This window comes from Heterocephalus glaber, unplaced genomic scaffold, assembly GCF_053883595.1.
Source record: "Heterocephalus glaber isolate CG9 unplaced genomic scaffold, H.glaber_assembly_v1.0 deba00001447, whole genome shotgun sequence".
NCBI classification, from domain to species: Eukaryota; Metazoa; Chordata; class Mammalia; order Rodentia; family Bathyergidae; genus Heterocephalus; species Heterocephalus glaber.
In genome coordinates, this window is record NW_028258299.1 from 721534 (window position 1) to 749083 (window position 27550).

General features: G+C 49.4%; 1 protein-coding gene across 5 annotated transcripts in view; it reads right to left on the minus strand.

Moving 5' to 3' along the window:
- The window catches only part of Gnb1 (G protein subunit beta 1), a 66284-nt gene that overhangs the window by 36444 nt on the left and 2290 nt on the right, over nt 1-27550 (minus strand). Inside the window, exon 2 of one of the 5 annotated variants that reach the window (XM_087214555.1) lies at nt 12298-12502. The exons of the other annotated variants lie outside the window; for them this stretch is intronic. The gene's annotated coding sequence lies outside the window, so the exon portion shown is untranslated. The remainder of the gene's footprint in view (nt 1-12297; nt 12503-27550) is intronic. 5 annotated transcript variants of the gene reach the window in all.

Genomic DNA, 27550 nt, shown 5'->3' on the forward strand with positions numbered 1-27550 from the left:
CACAGGCAGGCACCACCATGCCTGGGTTGTCTTTTCCTACCTGAAAAGCTCTCAACCGTGGCTCCTCACTCTTTCCTTTCCAGGGCCCCATTTATATGCACGTTAGGCCATGTGGGGCTGCCCCACTACTCCAGGACACCCCACTGTCCTTGTCCCAGCCATTCCTCCTGCTGATATGTGGCTCTGGACTCCACTGGCCTGGCTTTGCCCCACCAGTTCCTTCCTGGGCCATGACAAGCCCATACTACTGAAGAAACTCTACCTGCGATGTGTCTCCATCGACTTCAAGCAGCCCTTCCTCTGCAGTCCCTCTCTCGGAAAGCTCCATCTTTTCACACAGGACAGCTGCTTTATGATCCCTTCGCTCCTCTACCCTCTGCTCCTGCTCACCCGAGCCTCACAGGCTCCTGGCAGCCCCTGCTGACCCAGGCGCACAGTCGCTAGGTCTCCTGGGTTCTCCAGCCAGCGCTGGTTCCTACCACAATGGGCTATTTCAAGCAAGGACAGTGATGTCTCAGCCACTGCTCTTAGCTCAAGCAAGATCCAACCCTCTCTCCTCTGGAAGAATGTAGAAGCCGAGACCCAGAGTGCAGCAGGCTCCCTGGGCTTGGACGGGTGACAGGACGCACAGCTGTGGCTGGCTACCCGGCCTCGCCTGAGTGCAGGCAGTGACGCAGAGGCCGGGCAGCAGGTGCCCACGTGCTCACAGCTGTTTCCTGCTCTTGTCACTTCCTAGGCCCTCTCCACTCTACCCCTTATGATTACACCGCTCTCCTTAACCTAGCAGTGGCGAACCCAAGGCACATGTGCCACAGCACACTGTTTTCACCATCACTGCTCTAGGGTCTCGGCTGGTTGCTTCTCGCTACTGAACAGCTCCAGCGAAGCTGCCTGTACAGCTACACCTACCCACCACCAAGTGTGCCATTTCCAGGTGCCAGAGAAAACCATACCAGCTCATTTCCCAGCAGCACCAAGGGTCTGTCCAAGACCCTTAGTCCCATCTTCGGCCTGTTCCCCCAAGCCAGAGGCCTCTGGCTCCCACTACCCATCACCAGTTCCCAACAACAGGTTCTTGTCTCATTGCTGCCCAGTCACCAATGCCTGCGGCTGGTTGAGGGATAATTTTTTGTGGTTCTTCACCATCCTTGTATCCCCTTCCCTGGCTGCTAGAAAACTCTACCCCTGCAGTGTTCAGAGCACCCAATGCCCTCCTCCATCCACCCTGACTCCACTCCACAGAATTTGCCCTCACAAATCGCCTTTCCCCGGCTGGTACCTGGCCCTCTGCCCCCACCGCGGGCCTCCCGCCAGCCCCCCTCTGCCCAGCCTACTACTAATATGGTTTTCTACCCCACCTCCTTTCTTCTTCAATCCATTTTAGGCATCACCACCTGATTTATCTTTCTGAAGGACAGTTCTGACATGTGACTCCCCCACTCAAAAGTCTTCAAATACTCCTCCTACAGATGGAAGCCCAACTTCTGAGCTTAGCTTAATTCAATGCACTCTGCCTTCCCAATTACAGCCCTGGCCCTCCTCCTTGCAGCCTGAGTCAGAAGCTCTAGGGAGCCCAGCCCAGGGTGACACTGGTGCCCTGCCCGACTTGGACCACTCGCCAGTCTCACACGGAGATACTGGAGATGTTTCTGTCTTGAAGGATTAGAGACAATTTTAAAACGCAGACAGACTAGTCCTTCATAGTTGGTAAAAACTTAGCAGCTGAAGGCACAAGCATGTACTATTTCCTGGAAACCCACAATCACAGAAGGTGCTGACTGGGATGGGTTCACGGCTCCTGCACTGTGGCCTCCACTCTGGAAGGCACAGGAAGGAGGCAGAAGCCTCAGAGACCAAGGCTGCCTGAGATGCGCAGGAGGGGCTCCAGGAGCCGGCAGAGGCCCTGGGGAGCTGCCGGACTCCACACACTGATCCCCTGCACGAGCCGGTGACTGAGGTAAGCAGGGCTGTGTACTCGGGGTGTGAGTGAACACAGGGCCACCCCACCTCTGAGTCACTCACTCCTAAAGCACTAACAAAACGGCCTCCATGGCAGGGCTGCACCTGTGCGCCTTCGCTCACTCGGCAGCATATGCCAAGCCACCACCACAGGCCGGCCACTGCAGAAAGGGCCTCTCTCTCCGGAGACAGCATACTCTTGCTGTCATGAGGCTGCACTGCAGTTGAGGAAGGCATAGATAATGTCTCGAATTCTGGTGTTTCAGGGGCTGTCCACTGGGAAGGACAAACAGGTCGGACGAGGAGGCTGAGAAGCTGGGATGGGGTCTTTTATAGTGTCCAGAGAAGGCTGTTCCGCTGTGCCGACATCCAAGCAAAAAGCCCCAAGGAGAGGGACAAGCAAGTGACTTCTCACTCGCTCAAGCTATGCACTGACAATCCCTGCCACTTCCCTCTCTCAATGTGAGGAGCAAATTAACTTGACTTTTTCAATTCTGGAATGAACTCAGGCCCTCCCACATGCCAGGCAAGTGCTCTACCCTTGGGTTACTTCCCTGGCCCTTCATACTGTGTTATTCTACAGCAGGCCCTCACTTAATTGCCCGAACTGGCTTCAAACTTGCAATCCTCCTGCCTCAGCCTCTGAGTAGCTGGGATTACAGGTTTGCACAACCTCATCCAGCCTATTCCTCTCTAAAATTCAGTTTTGTTAGGGCTGGGCATGGTGGCACACACCTGTAATTCTAACACTTCGGAGGCTAAGGCAGGAGGATCGCCACAAGTTTGAGGCCAGCCTGGGCTACACAGTGAGTTCAAAGCTAGCCTGAACTACATAGTGAGACCCTGTCTCAAAAAACAGACAAAAAATTCAACTTTGCTGGTACAAAGCATTCAGCCATAAGCAAGTAGGGGATGACCCACATAAAGAACCTAAAATGCTCATGACAAGCCTGTCTTGAGGAGAGTATCCACCTTTTCTTTTAGCCCCAGAGCTTCTTTGTAACTTCAAGCAAGCAAATATTCAAGTAGGGGGCTGGGAGCCGGGGATTTAGCTCAGTGGTTTTAGCGCCTCCCCTGCAACAGCAAGATCCGGAGTTTCAGCCCCAAGACCAAAAAAAAAAAAAAAAAAAAATCAAGTAGGGGGCTGGGGATATAGCTCAGCAGCATAGTGCATGCCTGGCAAGTTCAAGGCCCTAAGTTCGATTCCTGGTACCAGAAAAAAAAATATTTGAGTAGGATAAGATTCCTGGATCAGGGCCGGGGATTTAGCTCATTGGTTTTGCTGCCTGCTGTGCAAGCGCAAGGACCCAAGTTCGATCCCTGGTACCAAAAGATTCCTGGATCAAAGAACTATCAATGCTGTCACAGGAATTCTCTGAGAAGCTTCCGAAGAAAAGAAAACCAGGCTATAATAACCAAAACTCTGCTGGGCGTGGTGGCGCATGCCTGCAGTCCCACCACCCAGGAGGCTGAGGCAGGAGGATTACGAGAGTTCAAGGCCAGCCTGGGCTACATAGTGAATTCAAGGTCATGCATAGGAAGAACCCCCCCCAAACAAAATTCCATTCCACTCATTCACTAACAGGGAATAGCTAAAAGCAGGAGAAACAACCGCACCACAGGATTAATAACCCCTGGGCCCTCATGTGCCAGCTGGGAAGAGGAACCTCAGAGGTAATTTGTGGTGAGGGTGCCACCTGGTGTCTGCTTCCTGGGTTAAGGGAAAGGGCAGTTTCCACACACTCAAAAGTGCAGATGGGCTGACTTCAGAAGCTGGTGGGGCGGCTGTGGGAGCAGAGGTAGAGCAGGGCCCTCTGCCCACCTGTCGGGCGCAAGTCCCCCGTCTGTCCAGGGCAGCCACCTGGGCACTAGCTAAGTGGCCCTTCCTCTTTTACAAACTGTTAATGCCTGCTCCCACTCCTACCTAACAGTCTTTGGTGATGAGCTGGGAAAGCTGAGACTATAAATACTGCCGACAGTTGGCTTTTCTTTTAAAATTCAAAAATGGCATTGGTTTGGAAGGGACATGTACTGAACTTTCTGACAGAAGCATCCTAGAAATAACACTGGAAAAACATTCAAGAAGAGCAGGCCATGTGGATATCATGTTCTGATTTTAGTTATTTTATGTGCTTCCATTAGTTAGGTAACTTTCTTGTCCAACTGTTTTTCTCAAAATTCTGTTTAACATCACCAAAATAAAAAGAAACCGGATGGGAGTGGTGGTGCACGCCCGGAACCCTAGCACTCTGAGAGGCTGAGGTAGAAGCGCTGCTAATTTGAGCCCAAACTGGGTAACTGAGCAACTTAGTGAGACCTTGTCTCAAAATCAAGGTTAAAAATGGGGGGTGGGGGTAAAATGGAAAAAGAAACTGGGTATTAACAGCTCCATGCTTTAGCAAATGGCTAATTCTAGAATGAAAAATTCAACTACTCCTGACCTCTTTGGAACCCCTTCTCCCTGTTCCCCCCGAAGCGGAGACAGGACCCTGACAGGTCTCCAGGACCAGCAGCAGCACAGCTGAGCCCAGGGAAGAGACCGGAAAGGTGCCAGACCCAGGTGGGACGGCTCATGGGGCCTCTCTGCGTTCTGCCCCCACTGTCCTCTCATCCCTGAGCACCGTCCCCTGACCTCCGCTGTCCAGCCCAGCCTACAGTCCTCCCCACCGGACCACTGGGTGTCAGTTGCCTCTGTCTCTGCTCCAGCTCCAGCCCGCTCACTTGCTGTCCTCCGGCCAGTAAGTGGGGTCCCTGCAGCACCAGACAGGACACAGCAAGCCTGTGGGCAGCTGCCCGAGCTACAGGGGTACGGGCGGCTCCGTGGGAAGGGAGCTAAGCAATGACTGACATCTGCGGCACCGTGCCGAGCGCCTCTCTCCAGGGTGGGTGCGTTACATAAGCGCCCAGCTCTTCACCCTGGCGCCGTCTCCATCTAACCAACGGAAGAGCGAGCCACAAGGCACCAGACACGGGCCCAAAACCCATGCCTCAGGTAATAACGCAACTTCCCCAAACACGGTCAGCAATGTATGTGGCCTCTAAAAATGAGACAACCGTAAACATATCTTTGATGCATTTTTCTGTAAGAGCATCCATGAACATCTCCACTGTCTTGCCAGCTTATTGGGTCGCAAGGAAGACAACTGTGGCCACAACCAAGGGCACTCAATATGTTCTTTTTTTTTTTTGGTACCGGAGATCGAGCTGGGGACCTTGTGCTTGCAGAGGCAGGTGGCGGAACCACTGAGCTAAATCCCCGGCCCCAAGGGCACTTAATAAATGTCGTCACTTGATACCGTAACAAAACATGTTTGCAGCTCACCTATCACACTGGTCAAGAAAAACTAGAGGCTATCTTCTAAAAGTTTGTTTTTAACTACTTTCAATTTTTATTTATTTATTTTTTTGTTTCTTGAGACAAGAGTCTCACCATGTAGTCCAAGCTGGCCTTGACCTCGAGGCGATCCTCCTGCCTCAGCCTCCTGAGTGCTGGGATCACCAGTGTGAGCCACCGTGCCTGGACTATTTTTTTAGATGATAAATTCCACTTTCCTATAGAAGCACATTATGAGTACTGGTAAGTCACCCACTGTGGGCTGTCAGCACTGTTAACCAGTGTTAACCCAGATTCGGGGGGGGGGGAGGCACTCCTCCCCTCCCAGCCAGCAGAGTTGGCGGGGTCCAGTGGCAGAGCCCCTTCTTGTGGAACACCCCCACCTGCACAGGGACGACTTTGGCAGACCGTGAGCCATGAAAACCTCAGCTCCAACACTGCAGCCAACTCCGAGCTGAGGGAAGCTTGGTGCCTGCTTGGGAAGTTCCTGGCCCCAACAGCAGACGGCGCTTGGTCCTCCTGACAAGGTCACATCCTAGCAGCTGGGTTCCTGACAGCTGTTCTGGTAAAAACTCAGGACTGCACAAACACCACCACAGCACAGGAAGCGAGGTGGGCAGAGTCTAGTCTGACTATGAAGGCCGAGTAGCTGTACAGTCCCTTAGTTAATAACAAGCGATCTGAGAATAAAACAAAAACAGTCTCTCAACTGAGGTGCGTCCTGTAGCCAAAGAGCCAGGGAACAGAGACCCCAGGTCCACAGATTTGGAATTTGTGTCGAGGCTCCAGTCTTGCCTTACAGAGATGACACACCAAGGGGGCTGAGGGCAGGCGGGGAAGGACAATAACGGAGAGGGGGAGCGGGCAAACTGGGGGGGGGACAGGGACAGCAAGGAGAAGGCAGAGGCCACCCAAGCCTGCCCCACTCCCGGCCCCTTTCCAAAAGCCTGACCTCTCTGTCCATCTACTTGGGTGACAGGCTGTGAAACAGGCAATACGCTCTGCATCCACCAAGAACAGGGACTATGGCGAACCTATAATCCCAGCTGCTCAGGTGGCTGAGGCAGGAGAAGCACAAGTTCAAGGGCAGATGGGGCAATTAATTTAGCAAGACCTTGTCACCCAATTAAAAAAGAAGAGGCTGGCAATGCAGCTCAATGGTTCACAGGCTCTGGCTGCCATCTACAGCATAGCCAAAACAGAAAAAGAATAAAAGGACCGATTTTCTAATCTTAGAGTCTGGGAACAAAACCCAGCAGGAGCCTGTATCTGCTTACGGAAAGCCACCTCCCAGGGAACCATGATTTGGATGAGGGCTGGGGAAGAGTGAGAAAGCTAAGGTCACACAGACAGGGCAGACCCAAAGGCAGCCAAGGGCAGAGGAATCCAACAGCTCCCTGGAACGGATCCCCCCAAGCACGGAGAACAGAATTCCCCAGGCACATTTCTGTGATATTCTACATAAAGTGAGGGGGTTACTCCACAGGACAACTGGCCTATACCCTAAAATGCAAGGGTGAGAGAACAGAGCTGCCTTCTACCGCAACTCGCGTTCCCAGACACCCAGGTGTTATGGGCAGCCAGCACAACATGGGTGAAACAGATTTTGACAACTTCACCGAGGTTAAGAAAAACAGGTCTGTCTTCTCAAAACACACTCCGAAGTCTTCTGTGTGAAGAGAGAAAAAGTAATGTGAATTTTTCATCCTATTTTATAATATATTCGCATTTGCTCTAAAACTAACGCATGCACCAGGACAACAACCTGGTGTTGGGGTTCAGTGTGCAGACGAAGAGCCCCCACTCTGGCTCCCCCACCAGCTGCCCCTTGGGAGGGAAGGCAGGCTCCATCCTGAAGGGGCCAGAAGGGATGCACAGCAAGAAAGACAAAAGCTAGGGCAGCTCAGCCAGTACACGGGAGTCACCCAGTGGAGACACCCACAAGCAGCATGGCGGGGGTGGCAGAGTGCAAACTGCAGTCAGCTAAGGCCACACTCAGAAAACAGGGACCACCAAAGCTCCCTTGGCCTGTGGCTGCTGGCATCCCCCTTCAGTTCACTGCAGGGTGGACATCAGCACGGGGGTGCTAAGTACCACCTGAGGACCTGCCCGGATGCAGGCAGTGGGAACCCCAAGTGTGTTGCTCCTCGGCTGTCAAGGAGTCTGAACGGGCAGGCTGCAGGTCGAGCTGGCCAGTGAGCCACAGCAGCAGGCACACAGGCCCTCTGAGAGCTGTGCGGAGTCCTGGCCAGCAGGGTGGCGTCTGTGAAAGGCAGGAGAAGAGCTCTGCGAGTCGGGCCTGCTGCGGGGGGTAGGTGCCCCACAGGCAGCTCAGAGTTCACAGGACCCGCACGGCCACACCCACACAATGCCCACCCCACGGCCCAGGCCAACCCACAGCATCCCAGCATCCTGCACACACAGTGGTCTTGCTCCTCTGCCTCAAGAACCTCTTTTTTGGGGGAGGGAGGGCTACTGGGGATTGAGCCCACAGCCTCCACACTGAACTGCATCCCCAGCTCTTTTTGAGACAGGGTCTGACCAAGTTGCCCATGTTGAGTTCAATTTGTGATTTCCCTGCCTCAGCCTCCTAGAGCACTGGGACTGCAGGACTGTGCCACCACACCCAGCTAAGGACCTCCCTTTTACACCTTTCTGCACAACCACTACCCAGGAACTCTCCTCCCAATGCACTTCTACCAAGTGAGCACCCAAATTTCAGGTTCTCCCATATAATTCCAAAGAAGACTTACACTGGAAAACTAAAAAACCTATCTATGCTTGTTACGTTTAGAAGGGCCCATTGTCAGCACAGCTCTGCTAACACCTCTTACAGGAAAAGGAGACAGATTTTCCTGCGGGAGGCACTGCTGCAGTAACTAAAAACAGGGCTCAGGATCAGAAAGCAGGGCTGCGTCCTACTTCTGTACTGTGCTCACAATGGGCCCCGGTCTGCTTCCTCTGGGCATTCGAGGTTTGCAGCAGGGCACAAACATCTCTGGCAACGCAGGCAGCTGCTCGATGCTGCTGTAGGACAGAGGCAGCCTCGTGCCTCAGACAAAGCACAAACAAAGGTGTCCTGATGCACCCAGTGGAACTTACTCAGGGACCAGAAACTTGAATCTCACAGAAATTCACACATCAGAAAAATAGTATTACTCTTTCTGTTTTTCAACCATTTAAAAATGTACAAGCCTGGGCTGGGGATTTAGCTCAGTGGTTTCGAAGCCTGCTGCGCAAGCACAAGGACCTGAGTTCGATCCCCGGTACCAAAAAAAAAAAAAAAAAAATGTACAAGCCGACTGCTGGCAACACCCCATGGAGGAGGTCAACATCAAATCTGAAATATTTAAACTATTTCCACAATGCAGACGATCACATGCACTTGTTGTGGGCGATGAGGCTGTTCATAAAACCCATCTCCTGATATCCTGTACAACAAACAAATATCCATGTGAATTTGTACCAGGGCAGGAGGGTTAAGACAGGTTAGGGTCACTGAGTTACCCACAAACAGATGTATTTCTGGTCCAGTTTTCAGTGGTCTCTCCACCCTTACTGAAAATGTGAAAGAAATGGGGTGTTTGAGATAACTCACCACTGTCCAAAGACCCCTTTCTTGCTTATTGGGACCCAAATCGATCTCAGAGACGACCCCTCTACCATTGGGAAACTTGCAAGAGCTAGCAGAAACCTATCACTGCAGAGAAGGCTGACTCTGAGGCTGTCAGGGATGTGAGTGCTGACTCACAGAGAGGCCTGAAGAATGTGTCTGATGAAGCAACAGTGGCTGGCCTGGGGCCTGCAGAGCTGAAGACCAGCTAGCCACAGGTGTGTGCTGCTACAAACGTCTTTCCATACCCCTTTCTGCACAGCTGGGGTCAGCATCACACTGAATTAAGCAATATTTAAATCAAACTGAAGATAAAAATTAAAATTTGTTTCTGTAATGACAAACGCCCTGCACCTATCCACATGCACTCAAGTGAGACAAGGCCGACAGGTATGCCCCCACCCCTCTCAGGACTAGTTCATTCTGAGTAACTGTGATTGTCAAAAAGTGACCAGTACTAGTTTTTGTTGTTTAAAAGTCAGGCGGGCTTGTAACGCCTGTAACAGACTGATCTGAGCTGAGGAAGCGGCTCCATGGCCCCACCAGACAGTGATCAATTGCCTCTTAGCAATTCTTTCCTTCTTTAGGGGGGAGTGCAAGGGGGTTGCCTTTTTAGTCTTCATTAACCAGGGGATAGCCCTTAGGGGAGGACAGACTGATTCCACATTCCACTTCCTAGATCTAGTTTGGAAAAACCTATTCCCCACCTGGTGCTCTCAGGAAGGAGTACAGTACTTGCCTCATTTAATAACATGCTCCTTTTTGAAAACTGCCTTTCTCCCCCCACTTCTTGAGTAGCCTGGTGTCTAATAAAACTCACGAAGGGGTGGAAGCTGTCTTACTCCTTCTCTTTTCTAGGTTGCTCTCTACATGTGACTGCGACTTTCAAGGAAATCTGTTTGCCATTTGCTGATTTTTTTTTTAGAAGTTAATTTTATCTTTCACTGATAAATGAAGGATTGTTACCCCTTTGAAATACACCAAATGATTGAGTTTGTAATTTAAAAATTTTTCCCATCAGTCACTGTCTTCTGCACTCAGCACAGATTTGCAACTAAGCAGTGTCTGGTGCCCCTGGAGCCCTGCTGCAGCCTAACACCGAGAGGAAATGTGGGAGGTGGAGCTGCAAGACAGGTGCCTGTGGGGTAACTGGCACCCTCCACCCTTGTCCAGGCTGTGAGCCTTCAGACTTCATTAGGAGGCTGGGGTGGGGAGAGCACTTACCCACGAGAGGGCCAGTGAGGGGAATCCTCTTATTTCCGTCTTCATATGAGGAACCCTACAGCAACTGGCTGAGGCTAATTTAATAAAAATCATGCAAGCAGGCAGGGATTTAGCTCAGTGGTTCTGGCGCCTGCCTGGCAAGTGCAAGGTCCCAAGTTCAATCCCCGTACCAAAAAAAGAAAAAGTGTTAATAGGGATTTTTTTTCCCCTGGTACTGGGGATCAAACTTGGGACCTTGCACTTGTGAGCCAGGCATGGCGCCACTGAGCTAAAACCCCGGCCCTCTTAGTAAGTGTTAATAGGGATTTTATCAGCTTATTTTTGTTGCAGTTTCCAGTTTTTAAAAATGTGTAATTTTTTTCCACCTTCCCAAAATCCTAATTCTTGTAGATTTCATTAGTGTTGAACCAATGCTTTCTCATGTCTGAATCTTTGTATGTGCATTCTTTTCAGTTGTATTAAACAGCGGGGGATTTAGCTCAGTGGTTTCACCAACTGCTGCGCAAGCACAAGGAACTGAGTTTGATCCATACAAAGAGAAAGTGGACAGCCAAACTCAAGTCTGACTCAAGTCTGGCTCACGCCACAGTAGCTGCCGCACAGCAGGGTAGTCTGTGGGTAGTCTGTAGATAGCCAAAACTGCAGTCCCTTCTTGGTACTTTCATTTGATTTTAACTGATACACAAAAATATAAAAATTACACACTTTGGGGGCCATGTTTCCATACATGGATACAGTGTGAAAGGTTTCAATCAGGGTCAACATATCTGCCTTCTCAATACTTGTCATTTCTTTATGATAAAAACATTCCAGGCCAGGGATTTAGCTCAGTGGTTCCAGCACCTGCCTCGAAAGCGCAGGGTCCGAGTTCGATCCCTCGTACCAAAAAAAGAAAAGAGAAAAGAAAAAGAAAGATTCCAAACCCTTTCCTCACTTTGTGAATACACTGAAATCGTCCTTACTCAGCCACCTAACCCTCTTCCTCCCATGGTCGCGACCTTCTGCAGAACACACAGGCCTGAGTCGGCCACACCCTACTGTCCTCCATACTGCTGAAAAAGACAGGGTTTCACCCTTGCCGCAGTGGAAGAACCCACAGTAACTACCTTGAAAGCTTCGTGTTCCCATGCTGGAAAGCTATGTTTCCCCATCCTGTAATTCTTTTTTTTCCTTTCCCTTTTTCGAGATCCTGGAGATTGAACAGAGGACTGACTTCACACATGCTAGGCAAGCACTCTACCAAGTTACATCTCCAGCCCCTTCCCGTTTTCTTTTGAGACAGGGCCTCTATGCTGCTCAGGCTGGCCTTGAACTTGCGATACTCCTGCCTCAGCCTACCAAGGAGCTCGGGTTGCAGGTGTGCCCAGGACATCCGGCTCCATCCTACAGTCTTTGTCTCAGTGCCACGCAGGCCCCCGCAGCATCACACCGTCCTCTCTGGCCTCTCAGATCTGCTTGCCACCAGCCTGCTGGTGCAGCAACTTCACCCAGTGGCCAGGGGGCCACGGGGCTCCACAGCCAGATGAGCCAGGCACTGCTGTACCCAGGAGACAAACTTTCAGTCTGAAGTCAAACTGCACAAACCAGGCAATAACTTTGAAAGGATCAATACACACACAGAAGACTTGCTCCCCACAAATGTTCACTTCTGTTTGGTTTCTGAGACAGACTCTTGCTCTGAATCCAGGCTGGCCTCAAACTCAGAGATCCTCCTGCCACATACACTGCTAGAAAGCACTGCTATTAAAACCACCAAACCCCAGCCATGCCACGTCTTCCATTCCTGGACAAAAACCAGTGAGGGGCTGTAGAAAAAAAGATGACTCAGCCAGGCATGGTTGTGCATGCCTGTAATCCCAGCACTCAGGAGGCTGAGGCAGGAGGACTGCTGCCTGAACTACACAGTGAAACCCTGTCTCAAAAAATAGACCCTCCACCGCCTGCCTTGAAAGTGCAAAGACCGAGTTTGATCCCCAGTACCAAAAAAACCCCACCAAAAACCTGCCCCCCCAAAAGCAAAACAATAACTATACATGTGATAAAAGCAGACTACAGCACCAATAAAAATCATCTGCTTTCCAGGGGGTGGAGAATGGGGAGGTGATACTCACTGACCAACAGTGAAAATGGGAAAAGCAGTATAGCATTGACAGGCAGGCTGGCTCACCCACTCCACACTGCATTGGACTCTCAACAGGCCGGGTGCAGTGGCGCACAGCTGTAGTTCCACCCTCGGAGGCTGAGGCAGGAGGACAGCATGTTCTTCCTCAGCTTGGGCAATTTAGCAAGGTTCTGTCTCAAAAAACAGCTGGGATGTGAAGGTCCGAGTTCAATCCCGTAGAACAGAAAAAGTCCTCCAATCATTCTGTACCCTACAAACATACATACTGCTATAATTTGTCAATACACAATTTCATTTTTGTTTTGGTTTTTTTTGGTACCAGAGATCGAGCTCAGGACTTTGCGCTTGCGTGGCAGGCACCAGAACCACTGAGCTAAATCCCTGGCCTCAATACACAATTTCAAAAAAGGTTTTTTTGGCAGTGCTGGGGATCAAACCCACGGCCCTATGCCCCACCATCAGGTGCCTGAAAATCTTTTACTTCATGCCAAGCCTGGTGTGGTGGCTCATGCCCATAATATTAGCACTTGGAAGGCTGAAGCAGGAGGACTGCAAGTTTGAGACCAGCCTGAATTACATAGCAAGCTCAAGGTCAGGCTGGGCCTACACAGCAAGACCCTATTTCAAGGGCCGGGATTTACCTCAGTGGTGCCACACCTGCCTCACAACCACAAGGTCCTGAGTTGGATCCCTGGTACCAAAAACAAACAAACAAACAAACAAACAAACAAAAAGACCCTGTCTCAAAAAAAATCTTTTAAAGGCAAATTTAAACTAAAACTAAGAAATTCATGCTCACTACAGTCATGCAAACTTTGAGACAGCTTCAAGTACTTCCAAATACATCACTTTCGTATGTCTTACAAAATGAAAATAAGATTTTTTTTTTCTAATTACCATGCCCTTGGTAAATTTTCCAAAACACCACAGATGAAATAATACCTTAATACAGAAATGGTCCTGCCTTTGTCAGTGTCCCTGAGGTGACAACAGTAGACTTTACTGCATACACAAGTGTATATTATTTTTTACAAATGTAGAGCCAGGTACAATGATGTGCTACTGTAGTCCCACGTCCTGGGGAGGCTAAGGCAAGAAAACGAGATAAAGTTCAGGCCCACAGTGAGAACTTGTCTTAAAAAAAGAAGAAAAGGGCTGGGATTTAGCTCAGTGGTTTTGCTGCCTGCCTCCCAAGTGCAAGGACCCGAGTTCGATCCCCTGGTACCAAAAAAAAAAAAAAGAAAGAAAGAAAGAAAAAAAAAGAAGAACAAAAAAGCTACACTAGTCATGAAATGTATACATCAATATCTAAAATACTTTCATCTGTCTGATAGCACTTTTAAAAAATATATCATGCTGGGCCGGGGATTTGGCTCAGTGGTTTCTGTCACCTGCTGCGCAAGCCCAAGGACCCAAGTTCAATCCCCAGTATCAAAAAAAAAAATTAAAAAAATCAAGTTGGGTGTGGTGGCACACACCTCTAATCCCAGCATTTGGGAGGCTGAAGTAGGAGGATCACCATGAGTTCAAGGCCAGCCTGGGCTCCGTGAGTTCAAGGCCAGTTTGAACTACATAGCAAGACCCTATCTTCAAAAAAAAAAAGTAAATAAATATATATACATCAAATAGGACACTGCTTGATCCTTGTTTTTTAGGAGTGACTCTTCTCAAATACTCCTCCCAAACAACTGGTATATTTACAGTACCCATGCATATGCATACAGAAATAACTGCACAAGTTCTGGGTGGGTGCTTACTTCTTTCACTTTTAGAAATGCACCTGCACTTTCTTCTTGTAGGCCTTGTAACTACTGACACATATTTTTTCCCCTTATTAGAAGAGAAACGCTTTCAAGCACTAGCGAGGCTGAAGCAGAACTGGGAGCTTGAGGTCAGCCAGCCTGGACTATATAGCAAGATGAGAAAGAGACAGAGGGACACAGAGACAGAGACAGCAACAGATACACACACACACACACACACACACACAGCCCCGCCATAGGCCTAGCAACTATTGGGGGAAATGGCATCGGTCTACTTGTCTAAGGACTCAAAACAGGCCAAGGACAGTGGGACATGCCTTCATAGTTCCACCTACTTGGGAGGCTGAGGTAGGAAGAACCTAACCTGTCTCAAAATGAAAAAGAAGGGATGTAGCTCAGGGCAGGCCCCATACAGCAAAGAGAAACAAAAACTCAAAAAACATTATTTCCCAAGTTAGTTCCTCTAAATAACAAGACAGTTACAAAAGAGCACACTCAGCCCTGAGGCCCCAGCCAGTCCACTGACCACTCATTACCTAAATTACTAACTTTCACACCACTACCCGTTCATTCCAGCTCAATACTTAGGCCTGAGCTTAACTGCAGGCCCTGTTCTGAGCCCTGAGCTCACAGGGAAGGGCAGCTTGCAGTGCAGGTGCAGGGCTGGCCAGATGGCCTGGGCCATGTTGCCCACTTGAGCGTCAGCACCCTCTGGCACATAACTGAGGAGGAGGTGCAGAGGGGCACATGGAATCACAGTCATTCTCAGGGAGCCAGTTCCTCCTCTAGAGTCTGCAATCCGACCAGGTACCCTGCCCCACCCCAGAACGTGTGATTAAAAACAATGATGATCTTTTGTTTTCCAGCAACAAAATCCCTTCTCAGGATGGTGATGTGGCTCCCTGGCTTAGCATGCAGGCAACCCTGGGCTTGATCTTTAGGACTAAATAATAACAAACTAAAAAGCTCTGGCTCCTTAACTCAGCTTTCCTTATCTGACCTCATCTCTTCCAAAGCCCAGTATCCAGACTCAGCAAGACTCTTATGTAGACTGTCACAGCTCACCGAGTCTCCAGAGAAGCCAGCCGACTCTGGTCTCCTCTCAGCTAAAAGGCACATAAAAGTCCACCTCGGGCCGGGGATTTAGCTCAGTGGTTTCGCCACCTGCTGCACAAGTGCAAGGACCCAAGTTCGATCCCCGGTACCAAAAAAAAAAAAAAGTCCACCTCATCCAATCTGCAAGTTACCCTCACGAGTTATCAGTCAGGTCCACCATGCGCTATCCTCACGGCTAAGCTGCTAGTGGGGCCCCAGCACCCCAAGGAAGACAAACTCTGCATCTGTGGAATCAGCTGGCCCAGAAGGTCCCATCAGCTCAGTGCCATCAGCCAACCCAGCGCGAGACGGGCCGTCATGCAAGTCTTCTCCTAACTTGGTCCTTACATGTCACCCACGGTCCACAGCAACACAAGTGGCACCTGGATACCTGTGAGCACATGGCCAAGACACACCAGGCACCATACACATGCCTGTCACACTAGCTATTGAGAAGCTGAGGCAGGACAGTTGTGAGTTGCCTGGGCAACTCAGTGGGACCTTGTCTCAAAATAAAAAGGGCAGGGGATGGAGCTTAGTGTGAAGGTCAGGGGCCATGCTCAGTAATGGGGAGGGCACATTCTCTGCAGCCTTTCCCTCAGGTGAGTCCACTTCCCCATGCTCACTGCTAACCTCACTGGCCAGCAAGAAGGACAAGTGGCACTGACCCAGCAGGGCCTCAAGGGCCCATCCACCTTCACTGCTGCCCCTCAGAACTCAGCCCCTGTGGGGGAGGTCTCAGCAGGACCCGTGTGGGGATGTCAGTGTCCTAGCTACTGGCCCACCTGCCCCATATGGGACAGCACCGAAGGTCTCTCCCACACTGACAACCAGAGAACAGCATCTTCAATCACTAAGGCCAGGGTAGTCTGTTGTCCAACAGTAAACAACAAACATACGGCGATTTGCTTTTTTTTTTTTTTTTTGTACCGGGGATTGAACGCGATTTGCTTTTTAAACTGCAGACTCGTCTAAACTTTGGTACTGCTATGAGCTTGGGACAGACGATACTCTGTTTCAGTCTGTTTGTTTGGGTATTTTATGTTTATTTTTTTGGTACAGGGATCAAACTCAAGACTTTTCACTTGTGAGGCAGACGGTGGCACCACTGAGCTAAACCCCTGGCTCTGTTTGTTTGGTTATTTTCAGGCTGGCTTTGAACTCATAGCAATCCTCCTGCCTCAGCTTCCGGAGTGCTGGGATTGCCGGCATGAGCCACCAGCCTAGCTCCTTTATTTTTGCTTGTTTTGCAGTCCTGGGGATTTGGCCCAAGTCCTCTGCACTGAGCAACATCTCCAGCCCTTTTTATTTGTTTTCACTTTGAGACAGCACCTAACTAGGTTGCTAAATTGCCCAGGCTAGGTTTGAATTTGTTATCCTCCTGCCTCAGCCTCCCAAGGTACTGGGATTACAGATGTGCACCACCGTGCCCACTGGATCCTTTGTTGCTGAGCACACATCACACTGTGACAACCACCAGTGATCCAGCTGCAAAAAAAGGTGCATTTTTAAATTGTCTTCTCTGTCAGTGCTAGGCACAAAGATACTCCCCACTTTGGGTCCTTCAAATCCCTGGAAAAATGCTCTTCCCTTCCCTTCCTTGCCCTGGTACAGCAGCAGCATACACTGCACCCCCCAACTCTTGAGGAGTTTTGCCATCCCAGGACTTTGCAAGATGCCTTTCTATCAGGCCAGGTATGGCTGAGGTAGGAGGATCACCGTGAGTTCAAGGCCAGCCTGAACTACAAGGCAAGGCGCCATCTCAAAAAAAGGAAGAGAATAAAGAGCCCTTCTATTTGTTCTCAGGAAAGTCACCTTAACACGAGCCACTATACAGAGCAGAAAACTAGGGTGTTTCCTAAAACCCCTAAGTTCTGGGCCAGGGATTTAGCTCAGTGGTTCTGCTACCTGCCTTGCAAGCACAAGGTCCTGAGTTCAATCCCTGGTACCTAAAATAAATAAATAAATAAATAAAAATAAACAAACAAACAAACAAAACCCCTGAGTCCTGCCTGGGGTTTCAGGCAGACTGATGAAGATGTCCCAGGGATTTTGACTGTCAGTCAGCTCAGCAACCATGAACCTACCCCACAGTTTAGCTAAAGACCGGTCAGACAGTAAAGGCTTCTCTGACCAGGGACGTAGCTCAGTGGAGCTGCACCTGACTGGCAAGTGCAAGGTCCTGAGTTCGATTCCCTGTACTGAAGGGGGGTGCTTCTCATGAAGGGCCCAGCAGTGTAAACAACAGAACCAATATGGGGTGGACACGTCTGGACAGCCTCACCCAGAGAGCTCAAGGAAAGAGGGACCTGGACCACAGGCTGGGAAACTCAACAACGGGGCAGTGGGGCAGGCTTGGAACCTCAGAAGGAAACGAAAACCACATGGTAGAAAAAGCCAGGAGCCTGCAACATGGCAGAAGCTAAGAGAATATGTTTCACAGTGGCAATGAGAACGTGTGGACAGAAGAGTTACCTGGGGGAGCTCTGAGCTCACACGCTGACCCACACAGACCAAGAAAAATGGGCGGGCACAGGATCCGTGCTCCCTGCCCCCATCCCACACTTACCGAAAGAGCCCAGTTCTATCCCCAGGCTTTGATTCTGTGGGACAGGCAGAGCCCCAGGAGACAGTCGTCCTCTGTCTGAGCCAGGCTTTCTCTGCCTCCTCCCTAATACTGGGTGGCAGGTGTGCACCACTACGCCTGGCCTATCTTCCCTATTAAATTCATTCTTACTAGTTTCTCCAACCTAAAACTGAGACTTTTTACAAGCCTGGTCCTACAGGAAAGGTGAAGACATAGGAGACAGTCAATTAGGAACACGAGGGGGGCAGGGTCAAGAACAACGCGGGGAGACCCTCCCCTTACCTGGAAAGTGTCCTGGTGGCACGAGGCCTTGCTGGATGAGGCAGTTGCTACCCAGTGACTAGTACCCCAGAAGGAGAAGGGACAGGGAGACAAGGCCATGTGAAGACAGGCAGAAACGTGATGCCATGTTGCTCCCAGCCACCCAGCAACACGAGCTCTGGCAACCAGCAGCATCCACGAGGAGGTCAGGGGGCTCAGGGAAGAGCGCAGCACTCAGCCTGCTCAAGGCCTGGGAGGGCGCAGGCCCCCACCGCGTCTCCACTTCAGACACATTTGCTGTTTGTTGAAGCTGCCCAGCAGCTGCACAAAGGGAGACTCTAGCATTTCAGAGCCCACCAGCATCTTAGGAGACCCAACCCAGAAGACAGGAAACCAAGGCTGCCAGGCTCGGGGAAGCTTCTGGGAAAGGACTGCCTGATGCAAAGGAGTCGTGGAGACCGCCACAGTGAGGCCCAAGCCTGCTGAGCACCCTCCCTCTCGAGGAGCCCTCACGACGCCTATGACCTGAGAAGGCAGAACCCAGATGCCCAACAGATGGACACGACGGAAAGAGAAACAACAGTCACCACACAGCTGTACAGTCTTAGAGACGGGTGACACACAGGTACAGAACGCTGTGGCAGAACACTACTGCAGAATTGAAAACTTCAGATATGCGGAGTGATCCCCAATTTCTACCCAAGTATGCATGAACAATACAAAGATTAAAAGAAAATATAACAATCTCCTTTGGTTATTTCTTTCTTTTTTTAAAAAATCAGTTTGTGTTTGTTCGGAGTTTTTTTGAGACAGGGCTCACTATTTAGTTCAGGCTGGCCTTGAACTCACTATGTAGCCCAGGGTGGCCTCAAACTTGCAGCACTCCTCCTGTCTCAGCCTCCTAAGTGCTGGGATTACAGGCGTGCACCTCCATGCCCAGCCCTTCTATGGTTATGCTTTATAAAGAGATTATGGATTTTTTATGTTCAGAATTTCCTATAATAAACATACTAAACCTTTAAAATGAGTTCAGCTCCTCTTGTCTCAGCCTCCCAGTGGCTTAGAGTACCACACACAGCTAAACATTGTGATTATCAAGATACACATAAATAAAGATAAAAACTGAGACAACAGGAACAAGATCCCAAAGAATGAGGACAGGCTAGACTGGGAGGAAACGAGGCCATGGAAACAGAATGCCTACCTTTAAAAGAAAAAGGAATAGTGGCTGGGAGACATCACAGGCTCATTGTGCAACATCAGTTGTGTCTAAGGTAGAACAGAGGCGCCCTAAGGAGACAGTCCAGATAAGCCTGGGTGAACGCTCCCTAGGGGGTCTCCCTTAATCATCCCCGATCCCCAACAGCCCAGGACTTGTCCTCCCAGGTCAGAGAGCAGGAAAGAGCTCCTGACAGCAGGTGCACAAGGTCACACAAAGAGCACAGGCTCCAGAGGCCACCAGGCAGCTGTGACATGGCCCAGACGGCACTGACTCAGGGCTACGCTGGTCGCTCCACCAGTGGCACAGATCTCAGCCCAGTGTGTGGCTCAGGGCAGGCCCTGTGCTAACGCACTGGCACCACGGGCCTAGTGGAACCAAGTTCACCTGCTGCCCAGAAGTGTCAGCTGAGGGCCAGAGGGCCAGGGTTTGGGGCTTCACTTTAGCAGGGCACTGTAAGCCACCTTCCCTGACACACGTCCCAAAGCACCTAGGCAACGGCAGTTAGCATGGGTTTTCCAGGACCGAGTCTCACTCTGACTCCAAGCACCTCCGACGTGACCCTCCCTCTGCCTGGACCCTCCGCTCCCAGGTCTGTCCCTGCTCAGATTCTCTAGCACCCTTGGTAATGGGGACCCAGGAGCCCCAGGGTCTGCAGTCTCCCAGGCGCTGAACCAGTCTAGGTCAGAGCTACCCTCCCCTCGCCAGCCCCAAAGTCCTCCTCACTGTCTTCCACCCTCAGGTGCTGAGCCACCTCTGAGCACTGCTGTACCCTGAGACACCCACGGGCCTCCAGCTTGTCTGTTGTTCTTCCCGGCTCTGCCCCTCCAAGTCTCTGGGTTCTCCTCCTCCCAGAACAAGGCACAGTGGGGATGGGACCAGTATCAGAACAGGGTATCTCTAGGCAAGTGCTGCTCAGGACCCACAGGTGTGGTTCAATCTATCAGAATTTACTACATTAAGAAACCAAACCACAGTGATGCCACACCTCCCTGGCAAGCCCAAGGTTGTGAGTTCAATCCCAGGTACCACTAACAAGAAAAAAAACTGGGGGCCAGGGATGTGGCTCAGTGGCACCGTGCCTGCCTGGCAAGCACAAGGTCCTGAGCTCAATTCCCAGTACCACAGAAAAAGGAAAAAGAAATCAAGCCAGGTGTAGAGGCACACACCTATAATCACAGCATTTGGGAGGCTGAGGCAGGAGGACTGCTGTGAAATCCAGGCCAGCCTAAAATACATGGTGAGTTCAAGGCCAGCCTGAACTGCACAGTGAGACTCTGTCTCAAAGGAAAAAAAAAAAAAAGAAAGAAAGAAAGAAATTGAGACTCAGAAGTGTGGGCCGGGTGTTTAGCTCAGTGGTTCTCCCGCCTGCCTTGCAAGTGTAAGGTCCTGATTTTGATCCCAGGTACCAAAAAAAAAAAAAAAGACTCAGAAGTGTTTAAAACATGTATTAGGGCTGGGGATTTAGCTCAGTGGTTCCGTCGCTTGCCTTGCAAGCGCAAGGACCCAAGTTCGATCCCTGGTACCAAAAAAACCAACCAAACAAACAAAAAAACCCATGTATTAAATCACTTGGAAATAAGCCTGTGTTACATTTTTATGCAAAGTAACTATTTTCTAAGAAAAAGTATTTGGTGAGAATCTGTACTTCACATTTTAGCACGCACATACACACCCCACCCCACCCCCACCCCGGGAGACAGGGTCTCTATGTAGCTCAGGCTGGCCTCCAAGCCGTGGCAATCCTCCTGCCTCAGCTGCCCAAGTCCTGGGACACGGCTGTGCACCACCTCACCCACATGCTTCTCACTATCTCAATTAAGAGGGAAATGCTGGGTCCTCAGCCTTGCTTTCACGGTGGCACTGCATGCATGGCTCTGGCTGATAGGCAGGAGGAAAACAGTCTCACAGACAGGTAGGTGGAAACGAGAAGAGCATTTTTAGTTGTGCCAAGTAAATGTACATTTTTTCTGTCATACTACACTAAAATTCAACAAGTGGCCAGTTTCCTCACGGGGTAGTTATTTGTAGTTCTGGGTTTTTAAAACGTTTTTTCTTTTTTTGCAGTACCAGGGATTGAACTCAGGACCTTGCGCTTGCAATCCAGGCACGGGGCCACTGAGTTACATCCCTGGCTAGTTCTGTTTTTTTGAGATGGTCACTATGTAGACCAAGCACTGAACTCACTAGGCCAGGCTGGCCTTAAAGTAGCAGTCCTCCTGTCTCAGCTTCTTAAGTGCTGGGATTACAGACAGGAGCCACCATGCCAGGCTTAAAAGGGAACCTCTGATGTGGAATATGGAGCTGTTGATTTTCTGCACTATTATATTACACCGAATGTCATTGGTTTTACTGCATTCTCATGCTCTGAATGGGTCTTTTGTCCATCTGTGAGTTTGTACCATCATCCACAGGCCATTTGGGAAAATACAAGCTCACTGAGATAAACAGATCCTCCAAGTTATTACGCACTGTTAAAAGTCTTGCATTAGGATCACCTCTTATCTCATAAGAAAAGTCTTCAAGGGCTGGGGATTTAGCTCAGTGGTTCCGCCACCTGCCTCGAAAGTGCAAGGTCCCTAGTACCAAAATAAAATTTTTAAAAAAAGTCTTCAAATATTGTCAGGCTCATGGTATCAGCATCAAGTTTACCAAAATTCTACCTTTTGTTTGAAAGCACATTATTTTATTACTACCAATAATAGTGTTTAAGGTTAAGTGTCTGGTTCACTTTGTTCACTGTCAAGAAAGTATCTTCGAGGGGCTGGGGATTTAGCTCAGTGGTTTCGCCACCTGCTGCGCAAGCGCAGGGACCCGACTTCAATCCCTGGTACCAACAAAAAAAAAAAGAAAGAAAGAAAGTATCTTCGAGGGGCCAGGAATTTAGCTCAGTGGTTCCGGCACCTGCCTCACAAGCAGAAGGTCCTGAGTTCAATCCCCAGTACCAACAAAACCCCCAAAAAACCAACAACAAAAGAAAATATCTGCAAGTACTCAAATCTAAATAGCCAGTTCTTTAATTCATTTGCAAACTCTCCATCCTGTGTGCTTTATGCCTGCTTCCTGTTGTGTCACAGAACAGGAAAGAGATGAGGAATCCAGGCTTACAGTACAACAGAATCAATCTGTTTCTTCATCAAGGACATTAGATTTACTGCATGGTGAGGGAGGTACCGGGATTGAACCCAGGGCATTCCTAGAGCTATATCCCTAGCCCCTTTTTAAATTTGTGAGACAGTAGGTCACTAAATTGCCCCAGCTAGGCTCAAAGTGTGATCCTCCTGCCTCAGCCTCCCAGAGTGCTGGTATTACAGGTACGTGCACCACTATGGCCAGCTGATTAACTGGACTTTTTTCAACTCCAGGTTCCTGTAGTGAAGAGTACTTCTGTTTTGTTTTGTTTTGTTTGGTACCCAGGACTGAACTCAGGACCTTGCGCTTGCGAGGCAGGTGGCAGAACCACTGAGCTAAATCCCCGGCCCGTGAAGAGTACTTCTGAATGACAACGACTACGACTACTAGTTTGGTACCAGGTCTTGATTTATTTGTCTAAGGAGCTAGCAGTTTTACCAACCATCAGTGCAGGCACCAACAGAGTGAAAAGTCAAATAACATCTGAAGAATACAATTTTAGGCCAGGTGTAGTGGAGCACACACCTGTAATCCCAGCACTTGAAGGCTGAGACAGGAGGATCACTGTGAGTTTGAACTCAGCCTAGGCTACATAGTGAGTTCAAGGCCGACCTGAGTTAGTACAGTGAGATCTTGTCATCCCACTCCCACCCAATTTTATCCTAATGGGCTCTGAGCAGTTTCAAGAACCATGGGGGTGGGGTGGGGGTCCATGGACCACACTTTGAGAACGATGGTCTAAGTGACTACCGCTGGTGACTCCCAAAGGCTCCCTCCTTGCAGACTCCCAGGAGCCGCCCCCAGAGGTGCAGAAATCACTGACTCAACAAGCCTTTACCTCATACCCCACTTCAGGGCCTGGTGCCAGGTGACGAGCCTAACTGCTGTCTGACAGACAGAGCTGAAAAGCAGTGAGAAGGTCAGCGTCTGTGAAGGTGTGGAGATCCTGTGAAAAGGCCACTGAGCGAATGCGCGGGAGGGAGGCAGCGAGCCATCTGAGCCCACCTCCAACCACACCAGTGATGCAGAGCTCCAGGTCCGACCCAACCACCTCAAACTCAGCAACGCAAACCCACTACTCTGTGCCCCAGCAAACCACCGCCACCAAGACTCCTGGACAGAGGCCTGCACTGCGGCTTCCTCCCCTCCATGCAACCACAAGGCTTCAACCACCTCAGAACCCAACCAGCCTTGCTCCCTCCCCACGCATGCTCAACACAGGGCCGGCCATCAAGCCATCTCCCAACCCTTGCCAGACTTCCGGGAGTCACCCAGAGAGCTTTACGTCTTCTAACCAAGGCTGACAGCCCTGCCTTCTGCTTCTCCCCCTGGGATTTCCATCTCTGGATGAGCCACACTGTTGCTCACCGATAAATAATTACTGAGTGTCTACTTCGCACTAGGCACTATTCTGGGTGCTGGAGACACAGCAGGGGAGGAGGCTGGCTGGCCTTTGTGCGAAAACCTCACAGAGCATCTCCACCCCTTGCTTCCACCTGCCTGCCAGACCTCCACTCAGGTCCTGACTTCAATGTTCACTGGAGAAGCCTTCTCCCAACTCTAGCACACATGGGATGTCCCTGAAACCCACGCCCTCCCCACCTGTCAGACTCCCCACTGAACTGTAAACTCAAAAGGCCCTGGGCCACTTGTGACTTTCCACAACTTAACCACAGCACCCAGCAAAGAAGGTGCTGAGTAAATATCTGAAGTCCAGAAAAATTAGTGTAAGTGGTGGCGGTGGTGTGTCCTCCAAATGATAAACACAGTAATCATCCATTTGTATTGGTTCAAGATTATCCGGGCCAGGGATTTAGCTCAGTGGTTTCAAAGCCTGCTGCAAAAGTGCAAGGACCCGAGTTCGATCCCCGGTACCAAAAAATACATAAATAAATAAAAAGATTATCCTATCAAGGTATGGAAGCCTTTCAAGAAAACAATGTGAGAAAAGCCTTAGGAGAAAGAAGTAAGCGAGGCTATCTGGGAAGACAGCCACTACATGTGCTCCACATCCTCACCAATGATACTCGGAAACCAAGGGGCGAAAAGCCCAGGCCTCCCAGCAAGTTGTCCTTTTATACATGACCTGAATTTTTAAAACAGAAGTTGGCAGGGCCGGGGATTTAGCTCAGTGGTTCCGTCGCTTGCCTTGCAAGCGCAAGGACCTGAGTTTGATCCCTGGTACCAAAAAAAAAAAAAAAAGAGAGAGAAGTTGGCAAAGCGAGGTCATCAGCAACAGAAATGTGCAGGGCATGATGCTGGGAGCCCCGCTGCATCCTCAGCCCGGCCCTCGGCAGGCAGGGGACCCTGGTCCTGTGTGCCTATTCCCAGATGCGGGACCCTGAGTGGAAGGCCCAGCACAGCCCATTAAGGGGCAGAGCTGAGTCTTAACCAGATTCACATTCTTTTAGAAAATGAGGGAATCTCTCTCCCTCTCTAGAATTTAGAAATTCTCTATGGCTTTTTTTTAACAGGATCTCGCTATGTAGCCCAGGCTGGCCTTGAACTCACTACGCAGCCCAGGCTGGCCTCAAACTTATGGCAATCCTCCTGGCTCAGCCTCCCAAGTGCTGGGATCACAGGCTTGCACCAGCATGCCCAGCTTTTTATGACAAATTTTTTGAAACCTATTGCCCTGGCTTTGATGCTTTCTCCTCAATTACAAAGTGTCCAAAATTTTTTTTTTCAAAAAATCTGTAAGCTTTATGAACTACAACACTCAGACAAGTATTTGAGAGCCTAACTCTGGAGGGGAACGGGTTTTCTAACTGGCACGGAACTGAGTCTAAAGACAACCACACAGACATAGGATGGGTACAACCCTACCGCAGGTTTAGAATTATGACAGTCATTCTCCCTTCAGAAGGTACATTACTAAGCTTGGAGCAACAAATTATTAGCTCATAATAACCTTCTACCAACCACAAAGGGAGTTCAAGTGAATAATCCTGTGAATTATCTCAGATAATCTTGGTTTTTACATCAGTAAGCTTTTAGAAATGTCAGAATTCTAAATTAAGATAAATACTTTCCTAAAAAACAAGAAAGGAATCCACTGTGCTTTACCAAACTGGAAGCCAGCAGTGGTTTCCAGTGGGCCCTGTGCCCCCACAAGGCAGCATCAGACAAAAGGCGGCTACATGGTCTCAGAATACCTAGCAGAACCCCTCACCCGCTGGCCGACTCCAAGCCTGGAGATGGTCTGGTTTTGAAATGAGAGTTGTACAACAAAACTCAAAGTTTAAATGGATGCGGCCCCAGCCCAGGGTGGTGGCAAACATCTGTAATCCTAGTTACTCAGGAGGCTGAGGCAGGAGGACTGAGGCAGAAGTCTGAGGTCAGCTTCGGCATTGTAAAAGACCCTATCTCAAATTCTAAAAAGGGGAGGGGAAGAGGGTATAGCCCAGTGGTACAGCGCTTGCCTAGTGTGCAAGGCCCTGGGTTTAATCCCCAGCACTGAGAAAAAGTGTATTCCTCCATTCCTTTCCAACAGCTACCATGACATTGCGTCTCTCATACATCAGTCCGCACACTCACTACCAAAACATTCCCATTTCATAAATTGTTTCTCTGCTCTATTTCAATTTAAATTTGTCAGGCTGGGGGTTTGGCTCAGTAGTTCTGCCGCCTGCCTTGCAAACACAGGGTCCTGAGTTTGATCCCCGGTACCAGAAAAAAAAAAAAAAAAATTTAAATTTGTCTTCTGTTGGTTTGTTCGTTTTGAGATAGGGTGTTTCTAAGTTGCCTAGGCTGCCTAAAACTTCCAATCCTCCTGCCTCAGCCTCCTGAGTGGGATTATAGGAGTGCCTCCTGGCTTAATTTTGTTCTTTTATTCCCTTATTCTATGTTCACCAAAACAACCACTTAACTGAGCTACTGCATAATTTCTCCAACTGCTCTTAATCAACAAATGCAAACCCGAAATGAGAATTTAAACCAGGGTTAAAAAAGATTCTAAAAAATTCACACTCACTGTCTGACTTACACTAAGCAAGGTCTCAAACTAACATGGCAATGCCATATGGTGAGCCCAGATAACGAAATTGGGAATATCCATTACCAATCCACTAAAGCCAAAGCCCAAGCCCAGACAGCAAGAATTTAATCCAATTTAGAGACGGACATGAGCCAAGTCTGTTGGGCAGAGAAAAACAGTCCAATAAAGAAACTGTAATAAATGCCAATACTGCGCTTCCAAAATAAAGCCAGTGTTACTGGCTGAAGTAAGAATTAAGCAGGTAAGTACAGACACCTAGAAGAGCTTCTAGCCCCTCTGGGAAAGCTATTTTTTAGAGCTGTAACTTTCTCAGTAAAACCAATGGATAACAGAAATTTTGGGCCTAGTGAAATGTAGCAAAGCTCCTATAATTCTTATAGTATCCCACAAATATCTGCTTTGAGAAATTAATTGCCTTGTTATAAAGCCAGTCCACTTCTCAAGTGAACAACATAAACCTGCCTGGATGATATATTCTGAAACCAAACTCACTAAGCATGAAAGAGATGTGAGAGGCTTTACTCAAAGACAATTCTACAGCTTTTTTCCCCTTTTAGGGGGCAGGTTAAGAGGGGATGGCACCACCCAAAGCATCACCAACACTAGGTGAGTCCTCTACCACTGAGCTATAACCCCAGTCTTCTCATTTTTGAGACTGGACTACGTTGCTGGAGGTGGCCTACAACCAGGGATCCTCCTGCCTCAGCCTCCAAAGAGTGGAATTACAGGCTTGGGACACCAAGCCCAGCTTCAGCAGCCTTTTGAATCTGAGGACATTTACTTCAATTTCCCTTCCTCAAAATCAGAGATAACTGAGGATAACAAAGAAAAATCTTTTTTTTTTTTTTTTTTTTGGTACCAAGGATTGAACTCGGGTCCTTGCACTTGCGCAGCAGGCGGCAAAACCGCTGAGCTAAATCCCCGGCCCAAAAAATCTTTTTTTTAAAGTGTCACTAAAGGACATTCTGGTTAGTATTTGTCTGGTGAGATAAATACGACTTTGTTGTAAACTCAGGTATCATACAAGAGGAACTGTTTCTGTCCAGTGTGTCGGTTCTGAGTTAAAGCTGTGTGTTCTCACAGTTTTGTGTGAGAATGTCCTTGACTGGAATGTGGTGGTACACGGCTGCAATCCCCACACTCTCTGGAAGCTGAGGAAGAGTTACTAAGTGCCAGTCCAGCCTGAGCAGCTCAGCAAGACCCTGTCTCAAAATATAACAAGAGGGGCCGGATTTAGCTCAGTG